This window comes from Molothrus ater, chromosome 18, assembly GCF_012460135.2.
Source record: "Molothrus ater isolate BHLD 08-10-18 breed brown headed cowbird chromosome 18, BPBGC_Mater_1.1, whole genome shotgun sequence".
Taxonomy (NCBI): domain Eukaryota; kingdom Metazoa; phylum Chordata; class Aves; order Passeriformes; family Icteridae; genus Molothrus; species Molothrus ater.
In genome coordinates, this window is record NC_050495.2 from 14,192,618 (window position 1) to 14,206,966 (window position 14,349).

At 51.7% G+C, this 14,349-nt stretch overlaps 1 protein-coding gene across 4 annotated transcripts in view; it reads right to left on the reverse strand.

Moving 5' to 3' along the window:
* The window catches only part of AIFM3 (apoptosis inducing factor mitochondria associated 3), a 55,992-nt gene extending 52,205 nt beyond the window's left edge, over positions 1-3,787 (reverse strand). For all 4 annotated transcript variants that reach the window (XM_036393145.1, XM_054516728.1, XM_036393144.2 and 1 more), the window contains exon 1: positions 3,705-3,787. The gene's annotated coding sequence lies outside the window, so the exon portion shown is untranslated. The remainder of the gene's footprint in view (positions 1-3,704) is intronic.
* Positions 3,788-14,349: the final 10,562 nt, after the last annotated feature.

A 14,349-nucleotide genomic window follows, 5' to 3' on the forward strand; every position in this document is an offset into this window, starting at 1 on the left:
ATCCCACCACAGCCTCTCCAGCCTATCCCACAAAGCATAGTCTGTCCCATGTCCTCTGGTCCCTGGACACAAGGACTCTGGTGCACCTCGTCCTGAACATCAGCAGGACGCAGAGCATTCTTTCCCATCTACCTCCTCACCACACAAAATGGCACCTAACAAGGACCCCATCCCTCAGCCCCACCTTCACCCTCTGTGGCTCCATCCCAGCCACACACACACCAACCCTGACCCACCACACACCCCCGGCACATCACCAGCCCCCACACACCAGACTCAAATCATGGTGTGCTCTTACAAGGACTGCCCATTTCTCTCACTTTTCTGGGGATTTGCTCTAGTTTGACTCTCACAGTGTTTAGTCAGAACTAGAACTAGAACTAAGCCACCACCCCCACCAGGTTCCTCCATACCTGTGCCAGTATTAGAAAGACTTTAGAGTGGTGACACCACATCCCCCTGTCCTTGGTGAGTACACCCAGACTGTCCTTCCCCATCATATCCCAAAGGCCCACTCTTGTTTCACATTAGTGCCACCATGCACAGTCTCATGCTCACTCCTCCCCCATCTGTGTTCAGTGGTGCAACTCCAGCCACTAGTGATGCTTTCCACCTCCAACTCCTCAGCCAGTTTCAGCTGCTTTGTGGGCAGAGGACATTAATAAAAATATATAACGTGGATCCAAGATTCCTGCAGTTCACCAAGCAGTACACCTGTCTCTGCTCCAGTATCCCCCTGGCCCTAGTGATCCTGCCAGGGACCAGGCTTCAGCCCAGAGGTGCACCAGCACTCTCCCACAGCTCACCTCCTTCCCTTCCCAAAATCAGCCAGTCTCCACTGGTGTGGCAGAGTTCCAGTCCATCTCCACAAAGTCTGTCAGAGCAGGAGCCAGCACATACCCCACAGTGAACACACCACACTCCTCACGGTGCAGAGTGGTGGTGAAACAGTATTTGGGCTCCAGCTCTTGTCCAAGCACAGCCACACTACCAGTGTTCCACAGCCCACAGGCACCTTCCTGCCATTCTCACCACCCTGCAGAGATCAATCCCCCAAAAACCACAGCAGCCACTGGCACAAAGTCCTACTGACACCCTGAGTTGCCTGCAGCTCCCCTCTCTGCTCACCCTGGGGTCCATCCTCCACCTGCTGCAACACCCTGGGTGCCACAGCCCATGATCTTAGTGAGGAACCCCCATGTTTCCCAGCAAGGTCTGGCTCAGCAAAATCAAACTGCCCTGTCTCCAGGGCAAGCCAGACTCTGCTGCCAAAAAAAGCAGCTCTCTCCACAGGACACAGGACTCTGAACACAGCTCAGGCATGGTTGGAGCACTGGGGAGCCCAAGGCTCTACCCCCACCCCGTGGACCATGCTGTGCACTCTGTGTTATCAACACCACCCGCAGAAGCCCTGCTCTGACCCCAGGGAGGGGCACAGGGCTTGCCTGCCAAGAGAAAGGCAGACAGTGTGAAGAGAATCAAGTCACACAGAAGACAGCATAACAGGGGATGATGTTTTTAGGGCAGGGAGAGCTTGTATTTTTAAAATAATATGAGGATGAAAACAGATGGTCTCCATCCCGAAGTTACCATTTTTGTCAGGAATCACGCTACAAAGGATGAAAAGAGAGTCCCACAACCCCTAGCTGCGGTTCCCAGACCAGCAGATCAGCCTTCCAGAATGGGGTGCCCAACTGGGGGACCACTCCTGTGTTCATGTCACTGCTTCTTGTCCCTCCACCTCGAAGATGCTGCACACAGGACATGGTAACACTGTGCAGATATGCAATGCACTACTGCCCACCCTCTGCCCATGGAGCAGATGAGCCAAAATCAAGGGGGCTGGCACATAGGAACCCCATTTTCTTGTCTCCCTGGTACCCCAACCTCCCCTCTCTAGCTTTTCACCCCATTCTTCCCTCTTGATAGCTCTCCAGCTAGCTTCCCCTTCCCTCTGGCCAACTCTCCCATTTTCACTTTCCTGCCATTTCCATGCCCATCCCAGTCCTGCTGCTTGGCTTCTGCTTCAGGGTCCCCCAGCTGCTGATTCACAGTAAATCCAACATCCCCAGAGCAGCACTGGACCCCTCCTTCACTTCCTGGTCTGTCCTCCCCCCTGTTTGCCCAGCCCCCTCAGTATCGCCCTCCTGCCCAAGCTTTGTCTCTCCAGCCACTTCCTGGTGGGGTCCAAGATTTGCTTTACACTCACCTGGAGAAAGCAGCTTGCCAGGTGATTTCCTTTCAAAGGGTCTCAAGAAACAGAAGCAAAAGTCATGCTGCAAAAGGGCGAGAGCAGCTCAGGGCCCCAGTGATGGGCAGCGCGGCCCCGTCTCAGCACAGGCAGGGAGGGATGTGGGCAGGGATTGACTGCCCCGGTGCTCTTCACCTTGTCACCAGGAGTTTGTGTCAGCGGCAGCACAGAGAGCTACAAAGCTACCGTTTCATGTACCCCGTGGCTCCCAAAGAAGTGCAGCGGGAACGCCGTGTCAGAGCACAATCAAGGCAGGACTGTGTTCCTGGCTGCTGCTTCAGCAATTTACCAGCTCCAGGTTAAAGGCTCATTCGGCAGCACTATCACTGCCACCCTTCCGCACACCTCTGTGAGCTAGACTGGAAATCATTAATCATGGGATTTGGTTCAGATCATAAAGATCTGCCAATAAAAGTCATAAATGTTGGAAATTCTCCCTGGGTGAAGAGTGATTGATGCAAAAATCAAATCATTTCACAACACGAGAGCCCTTTTTCATTTGCTCCACCACAGGCAGCCAAGCCCCTGCTGTGCTGCCACTGCCAGGTCCCCATTGCACAAAAGCAATCTGCAAACCTCACAGGAGCTGGAACAGGGCAGAAGGAGTTTATCCCGGCAATGTTTTCCACAACTAACAGCTACAGTATAACACCACAGTCCAGCTCCCTTCATCACACTCAGATGTTCCCTCTCAAAGGAGACCATGCAGTTCATGGAACCATAGAATGTCATGAGTTGGAAGAAACACACAAGGATCATGGAATAGCATGGGTTAAAAGGGACCTTAAAGCTCATCTCCTTCCACACCCCTTTGCACAGGGAGGGACACCTTCCACTATCCCAGTTTGCTCCAAGCCCTGTCCAGCCTGGCCTTGGACACTGCCAGGGATGGAGCAGCCACAGCTTCTCTGGGCAACCTCTGCCATTCCCTCACCACCCTCACAGTGGAGAATTTCTTCCTAATATTTAATCTTACCTACCTTTCTTCAGCTTAAAGACATTCACCCCTGTCCAGGCAAGATCATGGTCCCCCCTGGTCATGAGGAAACAAACTCGGAGAACAAGCTGGCAGGAGGACATGACACAGGGACCTAAACCCCGTTCAGGACAAACGCAGCTTTTCTCCGCGACCCATTTTTATGCCGCTTTGATTTCCTGGGCATTCGCTGCATCTCAGAAGAGATGCGGAGACATGCGGCGCTCTCGCACCGCCTGCCCCCGGCTCCGACCCCGGCCCTGCCGGCAGCTCCGGCTGTAGAGGAGCCCCCGGGCCGGCGCCGCGCCCCCGTGATCCCGATCCCCGCGGTGCCCCTGCTCCTGGCGGTACCGGCGGCCCCACCGACCGCTCCCCCCGGCCGAAGGTGCGGTGCGGTCCTGGGCAGCGGCCCTGCACTGGGAGCTCCCCTCGCTTCACATCTTCCCGGGACGTATCCCCGCCGCCCCCCGCGCTTACCTGGGCAGCAGCGGCGGTGCCAGCGCGGCGGGAGGAGCGCGGCCGGTCCCGGGGCGGGGCAGGACGCGGGACCCGCCCCGGCCGCGGGTGCGGAGCGGGAGGTCCCCGCCGGCCCTGCCCGCTCTCGGTACACGTGTGGCGGGAGGTCCTCGCTGGCCCCGGGCACACAAGGCAGTTGGTTCTGCTTGGTCCCACGGGGCTGCCACTGCCGGGGCTATTCCTGCCCACCTGAAATACCCCGGCCCGGCCCTTCCCAGATCACTTGCTTTTACATTTTCGTTCTGGATTCTCTGCCCCCCGCCCCGCCCCCTCGAAGACAACGATCTGCACCACCCTCCTCTTCCTCCTGCCTGGAACCTTTCTTCTCCCCTGAAAACTCTTTCCCTCCCCATCATGTCATCTAGCAGTGTCAGCATCTTTCTGTGCCTTTTTCTATCACATACCCCAAATCTGTTCTTTATTTTCAGTGAATGACTTTTGAGATCACCCTGGGTACAAAGGAAAGTTTTCTCCCCCACCTCCAGACAGTTTTGTCTCGGGTCGCTGCTCTCCTACACCGCAAATATACAACTCCCAAGGCTTTCAAGCCATATCACTGCGCTTCAATATCCAGCTTCAGTTCCCTGCTCTGAGTGGGATGAGTGGCTTAACTGGGCTATTCATCTGCAGTTCTCACTGCTGGTAAAAAAAAAAAAAAAAAGAAAAAAACCTACCCAAAGATGAAGCATTCCAGTGTAGAAGCTCCAGGGACCCATGTGCTTCCAGAGCCTTGGGAGATCGACAATGGGTCCTCGTGGAACAGCCTCAATTCCAAGACAGGAGAAATGATCCCATGTCCAGTGTTCTGCAGGCAGCTGAGGAGCATCCCTGCAGGTGGTGCTGTGCCTCCCTGGGGCATGGTGCAGAGCTCCATGGGATGTGGTATTGCTGGCAGCGGGGACCCTAGCAGACCTCTGTTACCTTTCCAGGCACGCAGGATTTTTGACCTGTGGTGTGAAAAACTGTTCCTATGCAAGCAAACAGCAAGGACTGAGCCTTGGAAGGAGTAAATGGGTTTGCAGGGAATTATCCTGAAAGCAAGCTCTATCACACGCTATGGGTGGCCATGCTTTAAGATGAAGGAGAGTTGATTTAAATTGGATGTTGGAAAGAAATTCTTCCCTGTGAGGGTGGTGGGGCACTGGCTCAGGTTGCCCAGAGAAGCCATGGTTGCCCCAACTCTGGAAGTGTCCAAGGCCAGGTAGGATAGGGCTTGGAGTAACATGGGATAGTGGAAGGTGTCCCTGCCAATGGCAGGGATATGGACTAGATGACCTTTAAAAATCCCTTCCAATCCAAACCAGACTGTGATTCTATGTTTAGCTGGAGCCACAAGTGGACAACATTTGGGGTTGTTTCGCTGCACCTTACACATCTGAGGAAATCACGCTAGGGATGGGACTGTGAGACATGAGCAGTACTGTGGGGCTGCACTGCCCCAGGAGCAGCAAGAGATGCAGTTCTGCCTGCTGCGGGGTGACCGGGCAGGAGCCCAGAGTGATGTACGTCTAGAGGTCCTTCCTTCCCCAGAAACCTCAGAGCTACTGGGTAGTGCATGCCTCCATAACTGTTGTTTCTTGGCCTCCTGGCACTGGCTCCATCACCCTGACACCACTCCCTCACTGAACACTGCCTGCACTGCAGTGTTGGTCACTGAAATGTCACAAGTAGGTCCTGCCCCACTAGTCTCTGCCCAGCTCCTGAGCTGACCCAGTCACCCTGTGGTGCTTGGGGTGGTGTTCAGCCATGCTGCTGGTGGTGGCAATGGGTGCTCTGGGGCCCAGTTTGCAGGTCTGTCCCAAGTAGGACAGTGGTGCATTGCTACAGGGCTGACAGGGCTGTGCCAGCAGTGCCAGGCAGCTGCCCACTGTGCTGCAAACCCTCAGCTCTCTGCCTTCTCCGCAGTTCTCAAGGAGATGACAACCTGCAGCCCTTCACCTCCCACCACCCCAGAATTAACAGCCCATCATGCCACTGCAGCAGGGACAAGGGCAGGGGGTGTCCCATGCAGCCTGGGGGCAGGCAGAGCCCTGGGAGGCCAGGGAGATGCAGGGAACAGGGTGATGGGCAGGTGCTGAGGTGACCCCATAACCCAATGGTGGAGCCTCCAGCATCCCCAGATCTGCTTTCCAGGCTGGATTGAAGCCTCTGCTTCAATGTTTCCTTACAAGAAAACTTCTGCGCTTGACTGCACATCCCTGCCCTGCATTCCCCTGGGAAGGAAGTCCTGGAAGAGGAGTCGGGTAGGGCAGAAGCGGAAAGTGAACAAGGGAGAGAGGCTGTGCAAACGGAGCAGCCCAGGGGAGGGAGCAGGTGCAGGCAGGGCTGTGGGTAGGAGAAGGAGTGCTCAGCTGTGACATGAAGGCACTTTGAGTGAGGATCAGCCCTGACATCAACTGGTACTTTCAGTTTCTTAGGAAGCGACAGAGCCAGAGCCTTGGATCTTCTGGGATAGCTGGGACAGATGCCATGGCACATTAGCAGACAATGGCTGACAGCCCCAGCCAGTTCTGCGTTTTCATCAGGACTTTGCAGAATGGAACGTCCGCAGTGCTGGTGTCTCCGTGCAGGAGCGCCAGGCACTGGGCTCCTCCCAGGCTCCCTAAACAGGAACGCTGCACTACAACAGCAGGCAGATGGACAACGACCTGACCCTGCAGCACTGTGAAATCACCTCCAGCTGCTTTTTGTGCAGTATACCAACATGTAAGCACAGGGTGGGCTGGGGGAGGTGAGTGAAGATTTGTCCAAAGGGGCGAGACGGAGTGGGTGCAGATCAGGGTGGTTCCTGGAGAGGCACCCTGGCCAGGAGAATGGGTAGGAGGGAAGGAGCCAGGTGGCTGTGGCTGTGTGTGCCCCAGGGAGGTGTGAGAAGATAAGGAATCATCAGGTCAGGTCATGCCATGGTCCTCACTGACAGCCTGGTGAGCAGGGCTGCTGGAGCTGCAGGGTCATGGGGAGGATGTGGAAGTCACAGCACTCATGAGAGTATACAAGGGGACTTGTGCAGCTAATGGGATCAGGAAGGCTGGGTGAAGATTACTGGAGGACAGCTTCTATAAGGCATAAAGGACAATGTCCCCCTGTTGTTCAGGACACAGACTGAGGAGACAGTGAGCAGCCTTCACACACCTCTGACAGATGCTTCTTGAGGAGCAGAGAATGAAGGTCTCACCTGAAGCTAAGGTAGGTGCCTGAGGAAGGAGCACTGCAGGGCTGGGGGAAGGCAGGACTGCAGCACATGGGTCACTGTGAATGGGGGTCCAGCACTACACACTGCCACAGCAGCACCATATCAGCTGGCAGGAGCTGCCCTCAATCCCAGGAGAGGGATAGACCCTGATGGTGGGCCAGGCAGGCTCAGTGCCCATGCCAGCCTGGTTCCATCCTGCAGGAGCAAGGAGCAGGGCCAGAACCACACTTAGTGCTGGGGATGCTGCTCATGTTCTCAGGCTTCTCCTCCTGCCCCCAGCAGAACAGGCTTTTGTTGGTCCTGGTAAGGCACTGTGACACACCCACACACAGAGCAGACAACCTGGGACTGATTCTGGCTGTCATCTGCAGGGTCCAATGTGTCTTAAGAACCTGTTACTCACAGCAATTCTTCTCTCTCCAAATGAGTCTCATCACTTTCACTGCACTAACTCAGCACACATTGCACCATTTTTTAAGTTCCTGGAAAGGCAAATTCCACTTGCTCACATCCCTAATTTGTTCTTGCTAAACATTTCAACTGCCTGTGGCCACTTTCCTCCCTGCTCTGCTACACCCAGGCAGAGTGGAATCAACATAGGAAGTGAGCAACCAACAACATTTTGGGAAACAGCTCTCTTGGGAAACAGAAACTCCCCCATGTGGAACTTCCAATAGCGAAATATAACCTAAAAATCAGTGGGTGAAATACAATTTGGAGCTCCAGGAACTGTTCTGCATGGCCATCTCAGTAGCTCTCCTGCCTAGGGGATGCAGGGATGAACCAATGCCTTTCCTCTAGTAGCACTGGCCCAAGTGCATCATATGCTTGAACACAGAGATCTGTATTAAAGAGATGGTGAGCCTCAGGCATGGCTAGTACTTGTTTCAGGTCTCAGGGTACACGAAGTGCCAGTCAATGATTTTTTCACTGATGTCAGTGATGTTCACAAGGCTCTGATCTTCGATGACAAGCTGTGTAGTGCTCCCCTATAAATCCCAGCACACCCCTGCAAGCAGCACCCAGTGCAAAACACCGCACTCAGACCCAAACTGGCTACATGTGTGTTGCAGGGTCTTCCAGAGGCATATCTTTCAGAGATAACCTAACACCTTCTGAGGTACCTCACCTGATAAGAGCTATCAGTCCAAGCAGGAGCCCCTTCCAGAAGCTAGTCACCCCTCCCACCTGCAGAGCCATCTCCCTGGTGCAAGTGACCTCCAGTGCTCCATCGTAGGCCTCAGTTTTGGGCAGAGGTCAGCAGGGACCATCATCTACAGATACACCTTAAACAGGCACCTGAGCAAGGCTGACCAGGTGCTGACCAGATCCCTCTTCCACTTGGAAGTGCAGCTTGGGGTTGTGCAGATGGTGCATCTCCTCCACTTCATCCACCTCATAGGTACAGCAGCCACGGGGACCTGGGAATCCCAGTCCACCATCTTTCAGCCTGTCAACCTCCCAGGACCTCTCCAGCTTCTTGGACACCTCTCTCCAGACAGGTCCAAATTCTCCCTTTCCTCCAAAGTCCCCCGCTCTTCCCTGTGTTCCTCTGCTTTTCTTTAGCGTCCTTCATCCTTCTCTCACTTCCTAAGCTCCAGCTCCACACCACCAGCCTTTCCTTGCCCCAGCACTTGTCCCAGCTACTACAGTGACCTCTGGACACTCACAGCCCAGCAAGTCAGACCTGCCTCGCTGGGAGAGTTTCCAGCCCTTTTGACCTCTGACAGCTGCAGGTGGCAATGGCTGTCCCCCCTCTGCTCCACCAGGACAGCAGCTGGCCAGCTGTGCCCGCCCACCGCCTGAACCACTCTGGGGTAGGATGCAAGTGGTCAGAGCTAGCCTATTATATCTGATTATATTAGCCTGCCAGGTTAATAGCAAAGTGTGCTCCAGAGATAACCCAGGAGACTGGTCATCAGCAGAGCCTCTGGCCCACTCATCCCTAAGGATGTAATCTCTGGATGTGATCAAACACCGGGTGACTCACACAGTGCCCACCTGCATCTCAGTATGTGGTATGTGAGCTTTGCAAGCAGGACACTGCATGGTGAAGTCTGGTAATTTTCGTGGTCCCATGTTGCCACCTTCAGATCTTCCAGTTTCTGAGCCCTTAGGAAGGCTGCCAAAGGCCTGCAATGCCCTCCGGACCCCAAAGCCCAGGACACACATAGCACCTAAAGCAGAACATTTCACTGTGTGTGGACATGTTCCCTTTCTGCTGCTAAAGCCTCAAAGAGAAGGGGCAGCCCGATAGAAACTTATAAAAATCTTGTTGTCTGTTTATCTTGCAGAAGATAAACACCAGCCCATATTCCACGAACCACTTTAAATCTGGGAAGATGACCCTGGAGAGACTGTCCTGACTGACAGCTTGCTTTGTTGTCCTGGAGAATCCACCTTCTCACTGCCCAGAGTGCTTTGGAGAAGGTTATGTTCAACCTTAAATTCACTCCCCATGAGTGAATGGTGGTGATGCAATGCCAGCTCTTCAACTCTACCTGATCTCAGATGACAACTCAGTGGAAACAAGTTAGAGAGAAGCCCCGGCACAGGGTGCCAAGAGAAGTTGCGTCTGACCCATCCCTGGGAGTGTCCCAAGGCCAGGTCAGCTGGGACTTGGAGCAACCTGGTCTACTGGAACATGTCACTGCTGATGGCAGGGGTGTGGACTAGGTGACCTTTAAAAGTCCTTTCCAACACAAACCATTCAAACAAATGAAACAAATCACTCACATGTGATTCTGTGATTTCTTTTGCTGCTGAAGGGCAGTCAGGTTTACCAGCACCCAAATCCTGACCTTTTAATGCAGAATCCACAGTGCAGAGCAACAATAAGTCCTCTGAACCATCCAGTCTCAGCCCTGCCTTGCATGGCTGACTCATATGCCAGAAGAAGACAACCAGTGTCACACCTGGTGAGAAGTTACTAGAAGACCCTGGTTCACAGTCCAGTGCTGATGCCTCAGACCTGTCTCTCCCCATGACAGAGCCTCTGCTGCTCCAGAGGCTGCCTGAAAAGGCCTGTCCCCATGCACAAGCCACAGCAAACTGCAGATGTTGACATGAACCCAACATCAAAACTTTCTGTCGTTTCTCTCCAGCCTATTTACCCAAAATGAACAAAATCCATTGAAAGTTCAAGCAGGCAACCTGACTCCACAGGACCCAGGTAACAGGCCCACAAGAAATAGCAGACACACAGGTCCCTGCATCTTCAGGGAAAGTCTGACTCAATAGCAGCTGCTGCACATTCAGAAGAAAACCAGCAGGATCCCATTTAAATTCCATTTTTCACATCCATAAAGTCAGTTCCTTTTTGGACCATTTGAATGCCATCACTGATGCTGCTGGACATGCCAGTCAGGGCAGGACAGTCTGTTCTGGCAGCAGGGATCTACAAAGAGATTTTTTGGGTCAAGCTCAGGTATAATTTCGACTTTCCTAAGAGGAGATGGCAAGTTTGGGAAGCTCAAAGGTGCTTCAGGGAAGTGGTGACATGCTCCTCACCTCTCTGTGGATTTGTGGGTTGAAATGAGGCCTCTGCCTCACTAATAATATTTTATCTTTTCCTTCTCTGAAACACATAGAGAGCACATTGCTGCATGTTCTGGTTCCAGCCACGACAGGGTTAATTTTCGCAGTACCCACAAGGGGCAAGGCCAGGATGGGAGTTATTCTGTACCACCTCATATTATGCACAGGGTGGGGGAAGGGGTCTCTTCTGGTGGCTAGTGTGAAGCCTGTGATCAGGGTAACATCAGATTCCACATGGTGAGCACTCAGATGTGAATTGTTCCCATCTTGTACACTCAGTTATTAATTCTGTTTCTGTTACTGTTCTGTTTCTTATTTCATTGCTGTTTCCAGTAAATTATTCTTATCTCAGCCTGTGATTTTTACCTTTTGTGCCTCCAATTCTCCTCTCCAGCCACCCGCAGGGTGGTGCATAATTTGGAATGTTTCACTGCGAACACTGAATTGGGGAATACCTTTCTTAAACCGCAACACTGTGGAAACAGACTATGAGTGTGTCTCTGCTCCTGGAAGGGTTGAAGATCCTCAGTGCAACCAGGATGTGTTATTAAAAGGAGAAAGATGGGAACAGAGAGGACACAGAGCTGACTGCGAGGTGACAAGGGAGGCAGTGAAGGTGGTAAGAAAGATGTGTACTAATGTCTTTACAAACAATTTGATGGGTGAAAGTATTGGTGTTAATGTCTTTGACTTCAAGTTGCAGGTTTGTTACAGAATCCAGAGCTGGGTTAGGGTTAGGTTTGACTCCTGAAATAGACAAATGGGTCTGCACAAGCTGGAGCTGCTGAACTTTAGGGGAAAATAACAGGTTCAAGGGGGGATATGTGGTAGGCGGTTCAGGAAGGCAGTACCTTCCTAGTACCTTAGCCAATGGGGAAGGAAAGAGGGCAACATGTGGCCAAGAGTTTAGGATAAAAGGAGGCTGCATCCTCCAAAACGTGGAGAGATAAAACCCTGTGGGCATGTTCCCCAGTTGCCTCTCTCCCTTTATTCAAATAAAGTTGCAGAACTTCTCTGTCTCCTTTATGAACACTGGCTTCTCATAGCATGATTTTCCATACAAGATGGGGGACTCATCCGGGATCCTTTCACTGTCTGGGCCTGGCACACAGGAAGAGGAGTTGGAGGCGTGCCTCGCTCAGTTTTTAGGCGACCAAATCCCTCCAGCACTGGCCAGCAGCAGGCAATTGATGGGGTATCTGAGACTGTTCAGGTGACAGACAAGAGGCGGACCAGGGGGACCAAGAAGAGTCCACAGGAAAAGACCACTGGAGATCTCACCAGTGAGTACAGTGGGACCCTCAGGGTGTAAAACATGGCAGGATGTCCAGAGAGAGCAGTAAAGGAAAATCAAGAAAAGGGATGATGATCCCAAAATACTTCCAAAGGGTCCTTTGGGAGAATGTTGAGATGGTTTGCACATTCTCCCAGAGGTAGTTAAGGACATGGATGACCAGGGGGAGCAATAAGGGGAGTTGGAAAGGGATCTCAGCAACAGGGAATGGATGCCGAGAGAGAGCAGTAAGGGAAAATTGAGAGAGGGTCTCGGTAATTGCCACACCCAGAAGGGGCAATAAGGGAAGTTGAGAAGGACTCTCTGCAACAGGAGACTGATGGTGTTGGTTTGAGAAAGGATTGTTCGAAGGGGAGTGTGGAGGAATGTGGTTAAGGCAAACAGCAGAGGGATACTATGTGATAAGGAAAGAGAAACAGTGAGGATTGGGATGTTCTCCACCATATCTTCAAAACATGCAGTCTAATACAGGGCCCAAGCCTTTCGTATTCCCAGCTTCCAGGACAGGGAAAACAGGGAGATATTGTTCCTATGCCTCCACCTCTCCCCAGGTCCTTATGGAGCCAGAGTGGAGGATGTGTGTTTTTCGACTTACAACTCAGGACTTAAGGGGGTTTCTCTATGGCGAGGAGTACCGAGACCAGGTGTCAGACTGCAGGACTGGGGACGTGGGCTGGGCACCTGTTCACAAGGTATGGGACAAGCCGAGGTTGTGGGGCTCAGTGCTGGGCAGTGTCTGACACCACCACGCCCACGGGCAGGGGCTGCAGTGCCCCCTGGCCCCATGAGGCTGCGGGATGTTTCACCTGCCCGTCCCTGTGGCTCCATCGGCTGTGCCCATCCACCGGGACCTTGTGCTTTACAGAGCTTGTAGTGCTGAGAGAGCTGCCCGGAGACCTGGATGAGTGTGCTGGGGGATGCGTCTGGACACTGTGGCAGGACAGGGACTGGTTTTGGTATAGGGTGTAAGATACAATCTATCACTAAATCCTGGCCTGATATAAGAAGGGATTTTGTTTGGGTCACAGGGAGATGAGAGATTTTGCAGAGAGTTCAGTGGCTTTGGGAACATGAGAGCCCACAAACAGTGATAGCACTGGCTGGAGAGATGACAGAGCGGGCCCTTGCAAGAATGGGTTAGGAAGGCACATCAGGTATATGTAAGAAGGGGTAAGGAAAAGGTAAAGGTACAGGCAAGAATAAAGGCACAGTTTCTAATCAATGTGCCATTTGTAAAAAAAAGAAAATAGAACTTTAGAAATTGATTGTTAAGGGTGTCAGGATTTCTATTGTACTGGGGGCTCACCACACTGGAGCCCTTGATAACATGCAAGGTGGGTCTGAACCGAAAAGTGTGTTTCATAGTAGACTTGGGAGTCTCTCTGTTTACTTTGAACTTTATGTCAAAGGGGGTTCTTTTAATAATTCAGGGAGTAAGGGGAAATAGAGCCAGTGCACTTTATTCAACTGCTATTGGTGAATATGTGAGATAGGTTTGAAAAGTGTGAATTTCTGTTTGTTCCTAGTTGTGATTGTGGTTTGCTAGGAGGGGATTTAATGACTGAGTTGGAAGTGTGATTAGTGTTGTGAGGGGTGATGGGGAAACTAGTGCCGTTGTGCTGATAAAGCTTATGCTAAAGTGAACCCAGAAGTGCTGGCAGTCCCAGGGCAATATGGAAAACTGCCTCTCCAAATTACTCTGAAGCAACCAGGATAAGCAGTGTTGAATACCCTCTTTCAAGGTTACAGCCTGTTATTGAGTCCCTGTTAAAGTTGGGTCTTTTGGAGACATGTATGTCTCCCTATAACACTCCTATCCTCCTGAAAGGAATGAGGGACTTGTCTTTATAAACAAACTGTGAGTTTGCTGGTAGATAAAACTAGCACTGAGAGATAAAAGAAACAATGGGAAGGATTCCACCGATTGATGAATGGAATGAGAGAGGTTTGTCTTTACCAATAAACTGTAGGTCTGCTGATAAATAAAATTGGATACTGAGAGAAGAAAGAAACAATGAGAAGAACCATAAATTCCATAAGGAACTCCAATGAATGACACAAGAAAAAGACGTACATTAGAAGGGGGTCTTAGGTGTTTTGGGAAGTCTGTACCTCTCAAGTACCTCAGCCAATGGGTAGTGGTATGCCAGCTGGCCAGAGGTGTTTCTAGCCACTTCAGCTATTGGATCTGACTGATCTAACTGATCATTTATTTGATCAGTTAACAGATGATTTCTGAATATGGGATTGTGAAGGCAGTGGACTCAGACAGGGCAACTCATTTTACTGAGGGAACCTTCAAAGGATTATGGCTGCTTTGAGAATTCAGTGGGACCTCCATACCCCTTGGCACCCTCAGAATTCAGGTCAAATAGAAAGAATGAACGTATCACCAAAACTGTGGTGAGAACAAAAAATTTCCAACAACCATTTTTAGTGTTAAAGAATCAAGGCATTGCTTTATTCTGGTCAGAATATGCAATAGAAATTTCACCCACACATTGCCAAGATATGCAGAGAAAATCATTCTATGACACATAAATTTTACGAGATTTTCCCCATATTTTATACTGTCAAACCTC